The sequence below is a fragment of the Bactrocera tryoni genome, chromosome 2, assembly GCF_016617805.1.
Source record: "Bactrocera tryoni isolate S06 chromosome 2, CSIRO_BtryS06_freeze2, whole genome shotgun sequence".
Taxonomy (NCBI): Eukaryota; Metazoa; Arthropoda; class Insecta; order Diptera; family Tephritidae; genus Bactrocera; species Bactrocera tryoni.
The window spans coordinates 58,117,445-58,127,959 of NC_052500.1; the positions used below are offsets into that span (position 1 = coordinate 58,117,445).

Here is a 10,515-nt window from a genome sequence, read left to right on the forward strand (position 1 = left end):
TGTTTTTCTTACCAAGTTCACCGATACTACCCACCCTAAGGTTAGCGATGTCGTTGGTCAAAATTATCTGGTCCTTTGTTAGCCTAAAGTTCTGTTTTAATTTTATTTGCATCCATCCCAATTATCTGGAGGATTCAACGTTAAAAAATTTTTTGCCGATCCTAAAATTTTTAGATCATAAACTACTCTGAATGCTACCTGCTGTTGTCCTGCATAATCAGCTAGTACTCTATCAATTGCCTCAATAAACGCCGGTAATTTTTTTGCATTACCTTCAAATGGCTGTAAGTATTTTAGATCCTTCTCTATTTTCTGCCTAATACTAGTTTCCTGCTGTGCAGCATTTTGTTGAAGAAATTGTGTTATTGCTGATAAACAACGTTCAACATTTAACATTTGATTTTGAGCCATCATTTTATTGTATCTTTTTCTTTTTATGCGAGATTATATTTTATTTAATATATATTGGTTTTGATAAATTAAACAATATATTTATGTACTATATACATATTTTTTTTTAACAATTTTTTTCTTTATCAGTATCAAAAAAAAAAAACCGATTTATATGCTTTTTAAGCTATACATATAGTATGTATATTAGAATATTGAATTTCAATCATCAAGTACAATTAGTTTTTTCTTGTAATTATTATTTAAAATATACATACATTTCCTCCTTGGGTACATCTTTCCATCTGTTTTTCTTTCAATAATTCTCATATCATATATAATATATTAGCATTTCATTTTTTTTTTATTTCAAATCTTGTTTCAATAAATATTTGTCACAACACCACGTTTCAGCACTATTTCCTCATGTTTTTCGTAAACAAAAATTTTGTGTACTTACTATTGTTGCTGCTTGCTCCAGTTATGGTTGTTATGCTGTTACTATTATTGCTGCTTTGCTATAACTGCTGCTGCTGTTTTCGATGATGCTGCTATTGATGTTGAAGCTTTGTAAAGCTGCTGTGTTGTTGCTGCTTGCTTCAGTTATGGTTGTTATGCTGTTACTATTATTGTTGCTTTTGCTATAACTGCTGCTATTGATGATGATATTTAAGGTGCTATTCGCTGTTTCTTTTTTTTTTCTTATGTTCTTGTTCTCTGTCTCTTACTATTATTAGACGTTTTACGCTCTTTGACGTTGTACAAACAATTGATATTCATTCACAATTGAGTTTTGTTACTAAATTGTTATTATTATATATATACATACATATATATATATATTTATTTATTTTCCGTTTTGTATAACTGCAGTTTTGTTGTAGTTCGCTTCGACTGCGCCAGTTATGAATTAAAATGTTGCTTTCTATTCTGTAGCAAGAATCAGACTGACTCTGCCATCAGATAAGCAACTCGACTCTGCCCCAATATGTGGGTGTACCGCACATTCCAATGTATGGTGCACAACGGCATGCCGTCAGTTGACGTAACCTGAGATGTAACTCGCGTGTCGCTCAACTTATGGTCAACATAATCGGACTACTGAGAGTACTATTTACAAAACCATCACCCATCATAAGGCCCATTCATTATTGGGTAATATTCGGCCGGATAGATCACGTCCAGCATGCATTGGAAAAAATAAAGTAGTCGTACCTAAAAGTGTACACGAAAACCGTGGAGAGTCGATTCAGCGCGGTCCGTAACAACTCGGACTGACGTATGGAAGGCTTGGCGCATTTTCAGTCGAGATCATAACTTGAAAGCGTAGAAAATACAAATTGTGCAAGAACTGAAGCCACTCGACTTTACCAAGCAAAATTGCTTTGCTCTAAGAGGTCTTGAAATCTTCCAACAAGATCCGACGTTTTCGAACCAAATTTTGCTTAGGCGATTCTGGCTCAGCAAGGATGTAAACACGCTCACTTGCGGCATTTGGGACCACACCGTTAAACTACTTTTTTATTGTAGGGATATGTAAAGTCTAAAGTCTCATCACGCTTATCATTCGCCAGCTACCAGTCGAAATGTTCGAACGAGCCATCGAACATTGCACCCAACGGATGGATTATCTCAGACGTAGCCCGAGGCGACATCTGAAAGAAACAATCTTCAATGCTAATGAATGTTTTTACGAATGATATTAAACATTCCCCATCAAATTTGAAGTATCTGTGTTTTTTATTTAAAAAAGGAACATCGAAATAAGTCACTTTTTAGTATATTTCAACGGCTTTGATTCCTAAAAGTTGCAAGAGTATGAAATGTTTGACTATATTCACACTTATCTATCCCTTACTTGTTTTGTAGAAATAAATAATAAACTGAAAGCCTCTATAAAATAACTGAAATTCAAAAATTCCGAGCCTTCCAAAGTAAACAGGAACTTTTGAATCTAGCGCCTTTGATGGCGCCATCTATACGTCGACTGGAGCGTAAGAATCTGCTATCTTTATCGATTATCCAGTGAAATTATTGCGTCAGCATGTTTGTGTTATCGGTGCGAAAATGAGCTTCGAACAAAGAGCCAACATTAAATTTTGTTTTAAAACTTTTACCGAAATGTTTCAATTGACGAAACAAGTTTATGGCGATGATTGCTTATCCCGTAACAGAGTGCACGAGTGGTTTCAACGTTTTCAAAGTGGTCGTTAGGACATAAATGACTATTAACATGTGGGTCAATCAAATCCGAAACTGTGTGGAATTCATCAAAAATCAGCCGAAATCATCATTAAAATTCATGGAAATGGAATTAAACATCTCCAAAACATCGATTTATCCCATTTTGACCGAACATTTGGGCTTACGAAAGGTGTGTGCACGGTTTGTTCCGCACAAACTGACTGAAGACCAAAAATTGCTGAGCATCCAACATTCGAAGAATATAATTAAAGTGGTCAAAAAGGTCAAAAGCTTCTCAGTATTGTGACTGGTGACGAAACGTGGAGTTTCCAGAATGATCCCGAAACGAAACGCCAGAGTGCTGAATGGAAGGCACCGGACGGATGGAGAAGTCAAAAGTGAAGACAATACTGATTTGTTTTTATGATTCAAAGGGTACTGTCCACAAAGAAATTGTTCCACCCTGCCAAAACGTTAATGCGGTATTCTACCTTGGAGTTTTGAAGCATTTGGTGTGCCGTATTCGACGTGTTCGATCCGAATATCGCGAAGATAAAAGTTGGCGTTTGATGTACGATAATGTGCCGTCTCATCAATCGACGCTTGTGACCGATTATTTGACCAAAAACCACATTTAACCACTAACCACTCCCCGTATTTACCTGATATGGCACCGTGCGACTTCTTTCTTTACGGAAAGATGCATTTTCCCATGAAAGAAAAGTGTTAAGCAGACGTGGAGGCCATTCAGAAGGTGACTATTTGGAACAAAATAAATTAATTTTGACGAAAAAACCATTTGTTCTGTTTTTTTTTAAGTCCTGCTTACTTTGGAACGCACCTTGTATTAACATTTTGATGTCGGTAAACCGCTGTAAATAATTTATAAATTCGCAAGTTCTTGCAGTAATCAGCTTTTAATGGAGTGAAAACTAGAGAAGTTAAAATATTTTAGTTCTCGTGATAAGTTTCATGTGAGTGAATTATTTATGCTGTCACGTACGTACGTACATACGTGCGGTTTGATGAACAATTTTTATACTCTCGCAACAATGTTGCTAAGGAGAGTATTATAGTTTTGTTCACATAACGGTTGTTTGTAAGTCCTAAAACTAAAAGAGTCAGATATAGGGTTATATATACCAAAGTGATCAGGGTGACGAGTAGAGTCGAAATCCGGATTTCTGTCTGTCCGTCCGTCCGTCCGTCCGTGCAAGCTGTAACTTGAGTAAAAATTGAGATATCATGATGAAACTTGGTACACGCATTTCTTGGCTCCATAAGAAGGTTAAGTTCGAAGATGGGCAAAATCGGTCCACTGCCACGCCCACAAAATGGCGGAAACAGAAAACTTATAAAGTGTCATAACTAAGCCATAAATAAAGATATTAAAGTGAAATTTGGCACAAAGGATCGCATTAGGAAGGGGCATATTTGGACGTATTTTTTTTGGAAAAGTGGGCGTAGCCCCGTCCCCCTACTAAGTTTTTTGTACGTATCTCGGAAACTACTATAGCTATGTCAACCAAACTCTACAAAGTCGTTTTCTTTAGGCATTTCCATATACAGTTCAAAAATGGAAGAAATCGGATAATAACCACGCCCACCACCCATACAAAGGTTATGTTGCAAATCACTAAAAGTGCGTTAACGGACTAACAAAAAACGTCAGAACACTAAATTTTACGGAAGAAATTGCAGAAGGAAGCTGCACCTAGGCTTTTTTTTTAAATTGAAAATGGGCGTGGCCTCGCCCACTTATGGACCAAAAACCATATCTCAGGAACTACTAGACCGATTTCAATGAAATTCGGTATATAATATTTTCTTAACACCTTGATGACATGTACGAAATATAGGTGAAATCGGTTCACAACCACGCCTTCTTCCAATATAACGCTATTTTGAATTCCATCTGATGCCTTCTCTGTATAATATATAGCACATTAGGAACCAATGATGATAGCGAAATAAAACTTTACAAAAATACGGTATTTGAAAAATATGTAAATGACGTATAATGAAATCTCGATTATCACTTTATCATGCGAGAGTATAAAATGTTCGGTGACACCCGAACTTAGCTCTTCCTTACTTGTTGAAGTTATACTTCTTATAAGAGTTCGGAAAAGGTTGCGATAGATTCAGGTTGCACAACCTTGCTCAATATGAATCTACGCAACCTTGTCTGCGAAGATGTTCGAGCAGCAAGCGAAGCGGTGACAATCGGCGATCGTTTGTTCGTTTCTTTCGGCACAGCTCGGCTTTTCTACCAACAACACAATGTTGCCATGCTTATGCTGTTGTTGTTTTTGTAGAACAATGTTTAAATTTTTGGTTGGTGACATATTCAATTAAAAATAAATTCTGTTGGGATTCGAACCTACTTGCTCGTCGTAACTTTTGAAGCGCTTACCACCTCGACCACCATTGACTCCTGTATTGCGTTGTCCTAATTATGGTTTGGTTATCCATGAAAGAAATATACAATGGATCGCCGATTGTTACCTCTTTCCTTGCTGCTGCTGCGCATATGTATGTTTGTATGCTTGTTCATTATTGAAGTTATACTGCTTTTTCTTTCCTTTGTCTTTCCTTTGTCTTTCATTCCTGCGAATTCTCAACTATTTTATGTGCCCTTTTGTTGAAGTACCCTGCGTTGGTCTTTCAAAAATTAAGACCAGGAATAAGGGGATGTTAAACTTATTCCAGTGTGAGAGCGCCTCAAAATAAGCGTTTTTTATAACATTTTTCAATATGGCCAGATCAGAAAAAAAGCTATTTTTTGGGCATTTTAAATAAAACACCCAATTCGCATTTCCACACCACCTATGAGGTATGCAAAATGGCGCGTTACCGAAGTTATTTTTGGGTGCTCGGTTCCCCAGTAGGCCTATATCACCCATTAAAAATTTATTTACATAAAAAAACTGAAAAAAACATAACGATAACAATTCATATACGAGTATTATTATATATATAGTATAAAAAAAAGTAACAAAAACAATATCACTTTATATCACATAATAATACTATACGAGTATAATACTTAAAACTATAAAAATAAACGTACTATATATACAAAAACTTTCTATTCTTTATCGTTCTAACTTTAGAGCCTCTTAATGCGAATCTGCTTAAAAAGTATTATTTTAGTATAAAATATTTAGCTCATTGCAACCACTAGAAAAGGAAGATAAAAACTACAAATGAGAAACACACAAAATTTTATTTTTAAAATTTTGTAGAGATAAATCTTTATTTAAAAATTTAGTCACAAAATAAATTCTAATTCTAATAAATAAAGCAATAACTAGCTTTGGGTCACAGTCTTCACAACACAAGAAGGGCCTAATATCTTTTAATTTAGTAAAAAGAATTTCTCCTAATCCTATTTTATGACAATTTCTGTCAAATTCCTCAACAAATTTAATTTCTAAATTATTAATAAATGCAACAAATTCTTGAGGCGGCTTCACTAAGTTGCATTTATCAATTTGGTTTTGGTGTATGAAGATGAATTCATCAGAAGGAATTTCATCTCCTATATAAGGTAATGGCAGGAGGCATGTGTGCATTTTAAAAATTTTCAAATAAAGGTAGCCGCAAAAATAGTTAAAAGCATTTTCCTTTAACAAGTTAATTTCTAAACTACTATCTAAAGTAATGGATCTAACAATGGAGTGTTCGGGCCGTGGTAAACCCTGGAAATCCTGCCAAGAAAGGTCACTTAAAACGGAATCATTGCACACATTAAGAAGAACATTATGGCTATGTTCTGAAATAACTGTGGCTTCGGGTTCTAAAGGCAGCTCACAGTTACCTTTTGTTACGATATTTACGTAACGTGAACCCCACGACTTCCTAAATAAACTAGAGAACATGAAAGGTGTAACTCTAGTACCTCCCCTACTTCTAATCTGACCAAAAAAATGCTCTAAGCTGTCCTGACATAGTCGTATTGTCTTTAGGTAAGGAAATCCTGAGTGTGACAGCAATCGCCACAATCGTCTTAAACTATTAATATTAATTAACCACCCCTTAATAAAATTGAAATTATTTGTTGTGTTGTTTCCTAACTCATCTACGACCCGAATTGTTTTTAAAACTTTTTCTGCCTCATCTAAAAACTGGTTTTGCTCTGGGAAACTTTTTTAGTGGGTACAATGGCCTCAGTGAAACTACTATTAAAGATATCGAATAATTTATTGAAAAAAGAAACGAAATCCGCGGTATTAATAAAGCTCATACTATTTGAGCTTAAGGCTCCCGAGCTGTAAAGAGAAAGCATACCTGAAGCGACCGTATTACTTAACACTTGAGACGCGAATTTAACTTTCATTTGTTGAAAGGTATTGGGGTAAATATGAGCATCGGTTAATTTATGCGCACACCGATAACTCGACTTAGAGTCCTGTTTATAAAAGTGGACTATATCTGACCAACATGCGCGACTATTTTTAAAATCAACTTTATTTTTCATATTTTGTAAGCAGTTTCGACTACATTTTAATAAATGGGGGCTATCGTAAAAAAAACATATTTCCTTACCTTTAGCATTGAAAAAAGGCCGTGACATTGAAACACCTAACAAATTGGCTAAATTTTGAAAATTGGTACCCTGGTCACAAACAAAATGGCAAGGAACTAGCCCTATATTTTGAAGTTGGGTAATGGCTTCAAGAATATATTTCTTGAGGACATCCTCTTTACATGAGCCTCTAATAAAAAAATAAGCTAACGGGTGGGACCAAGGTTCCCCACCTATACCTTGTACCATTATGATCATTGCAGTTGTGGCTATTCTAGATGTGCGATTTTCATCCCTATCAAATTTCCTATCATACTGCAAATGACAATTCAGTGACATTTCATCACAAGAAACTGATATGAACTTTTGTTCGAAAGAAAATCCCTTACTCCTAATTTGTAAAGACTTTATGCTGCTTTGGGTGCAACTTGGCAAACGAGGCCAATCTGCGACAAAATTATGTAACGTAATTTCCGAGGGAAAACTAAGTTGGTGCTTTAGGTAACGGCAAGCGATTGGCGACAAAAAAAATACACCCAAAGCTAAAGTTTTAAGAAAACTATCATATCGCCGACCTTGACTTTGGCGATTACTATTAACAAAACTACTCCTAATACAAGCACCTAACTGAGGAGGAACTTTGCTGCAAACTATCTCAAGAGGATCTGACTTTTCCCTAAATGAGCTACTTCTTAACATTTCCCTACATCTTTCTAATTCAGTTGCCATTTGGACCAACTGAGCTTTTAAACTCCTATTCTCCTGTTCTTTTTCATCTAATTTTATTTTTAAAATCCTGTTCTCTTCCCTTAATTTTTTTCTATCTGTCCCTGCTGTCAGACCCCTACCTGTTTGCGCGGCTTTTTCATTACTATTTAGTAGTTCCTCCTCAAGAAGTGGCAGAGGCTCTAAAATATTATCGCGGTCTTCCCTTTCTAAAAGCGGAAGCAGCTGCCTCGATGCACCGTTTGCATTTGAGGCAGATCCTTCCATTTGGGGAAAAAAATCTTCAACGCCCATTTCAATAGGGTTTTCAAAAAAAGAATTTGGGGCGTTAAACATTGGCTTAATAACTAAATTTATATCCGGAACGGCTCTCGGACGCAATTTTTTTGCGTTACGCATTTCTTCAGAAAAATGCGCTCACACGCAAAAATATATATTTAATGAATATTTAAAGGTACGATTTGTTTTTATAAATATCATAAATATTCAAAGATAAATCGTTACTTTAAAATAATATATTTAGTTAATTAACGGCAATGGAAACAAATTGACAATTAAGCTCTTAATACGTAGAGCGCGACAGACTGCAGGCGACATTTGTCAAATATTAAAATACACACGTTCTTAAAGACATAGTTATTGAGGCAGCTGCACGACTACATAACTGTGTCCATAAGAACGTGTGTATTTGACAAATGTCGCTTGCAGTCTGTCGCGATCTACATGTTCAGCATATCACACTTAAAAATACCCGGGATTTCAAATTCATTATCCAATCTATTTTACTTGCACAATTGAAACATTTATTTCATGGAAATCAAAGTCACAAACACTTTTTGCACTATGTAGCGTTTTTTACTCACCGTTCGAGATCCGTTCCACTGTTCGGAAAACTGAATATTCTGCCTCCCTCGATGCAGCCAGCAACACATTTCTTCCAACTGCTGGTTGTTTTCGGCATTTTGTCTGTAAAATAAAATAAAAAAGTATTAAATAAATGCAAATTTATTTAATAAAAATTAAAATATACTTACAGCTTTCAATCTGCGTGCTTTTTCGCATTCGGTATTCTTCGAAATAATGGCCGTTAGAAATGGAGACAAAAAAATGAAAAATGTCTCCATTCGAATAATAATTTGGCGGGATTTTAATACGGTCGTCCCTCTTTTCCAATTGCTAAACGTCAAAACCTACTGAACTCGATTAGCTGTCAAAGTTCAGTAGGTTTTGACGTTTAGCAATTGCTCTCTCACTTCCAGTGAGAGAGGAGTTAAAGATCTCTTTATATCTGTTAAGACTATACTTCACTACAGAAATGATCCTGTGAAGTACGGTTTTCATTTACATTTTTTGGAAATCGACCCACGATGACGAAGTATTTTCGTTTTATCTGACAGCGTGAGGTTAAGAAGTTCATTTCTAATTTTGTCTTGTGGCATATTAGAAATTATGTTTCTTCGAAAATCGTTCGCTTACAACGGATAAAACGACTTCTGAGTGGTGATTTTAATGAATGAATTCCTTTTGGTTGAAACGCTCTGCGTTGGCCGTTGAAGAGTTAAGACTATACTTCTCAAGATCATTCATTTCTTCAAAGAAATTAATGACATTTAGAAATATGCATATTTGCATTATTTCGTTGTCATTTCCATATTCGTAGCAATAGAAGTTCTATGGCATAAGTAAAGTAATGGCCGTCGATTGTCAACCCTTGCCGCTGTAGCAGCTTCTCCTATGTGTACGCATATGTATGTTTGTATGCTTGTGCATTATTCGGCAATGTATGCAAATATATGTACGTATAAGTATATATGAATGTATGAACAAGTCAATGCGCGCACATGTAATAAATATATTGATAAGTGATGAAAAATTTCTGAACGCGCACATGCGTATACATACACTCATATGAGCATGTGCAGATACACAAGATAGGATAGAATATGTATGCCTTTTAACATCGTATACTATACAAATAAATATTTTTCTTACTAATAGAAATTAAATTTATCACAGCAATATTATGTACATATATGTATGTATATCATGTATATTGCTGTGATAATATACAGATTTAAGTATGGTTTGGTTATGCATGTACAATGTACATAAGAAACATACGATGGTTCTAATAATTTTGTTTAATTATAGAAATATGCTTTTGTAGAACATTTGCTTTCGCAAACATACAGACAAATGTGCAAACGGCATAATATATGTATGTATGATTGTTTCGCATTTTGCTTCTACGCCGGTAAAATTTCTATACAAAAATCGGCTGAAATGTGTGAGAAAATAAAAAATGGACAACTAGGGCAAATAATTTTTAAGAAATTTATTGACAATTAAATATAAATGAAAATACATGTAAATTTACTTAAATTTATTGAAATTTCGTTTCGCATTTTTCGGCACTTTCAAATTAATTAATATGAGTAATATTCACGACTTAACCCGCACACGTCTTATTCGCGCAAAATTTCTAACTTTATGAAAATTGGCGCAAATATTGACACTTCAATTGTATGTAAAGTTTAAAACATGTTTACATATGAATATATAATATATTTGATTTTGGCGCAATTATTAACACTTGTCTTAATATACAAAATTGGTCCAAAACGAAACAATGAAATACATAATTACTTTTGCATGTCAATATGGAAATGCCGACGGCAAAACGC

At 34.9% G+C, this 10,515-nt stretch overlaps 1 non-coding gene and 1 pseudogene across 1 annotated transcript; one reads left to right on the forward strand and one right to left on the reverse strand.

The window, feature by feature from the left end:
- Window positions 1-8,991: 8,991 nt before the first annotated feature.
- On the reverse strand, window positions 8,992-9,169 carry LOC120769862 (annotated as a pseudogene).
- Window positions 9,125-9,333, forward strand: LOC120769851. Its single transcript, XR_005704897.1, has one exon. It is a non-coding gene; the product is annotated as a small nucleolar RNA U3 (small nucleolar RNA).
- The last annotated feature ends 1,182 nt before the right edge of the window (window positions 9,334-10,515 follow it).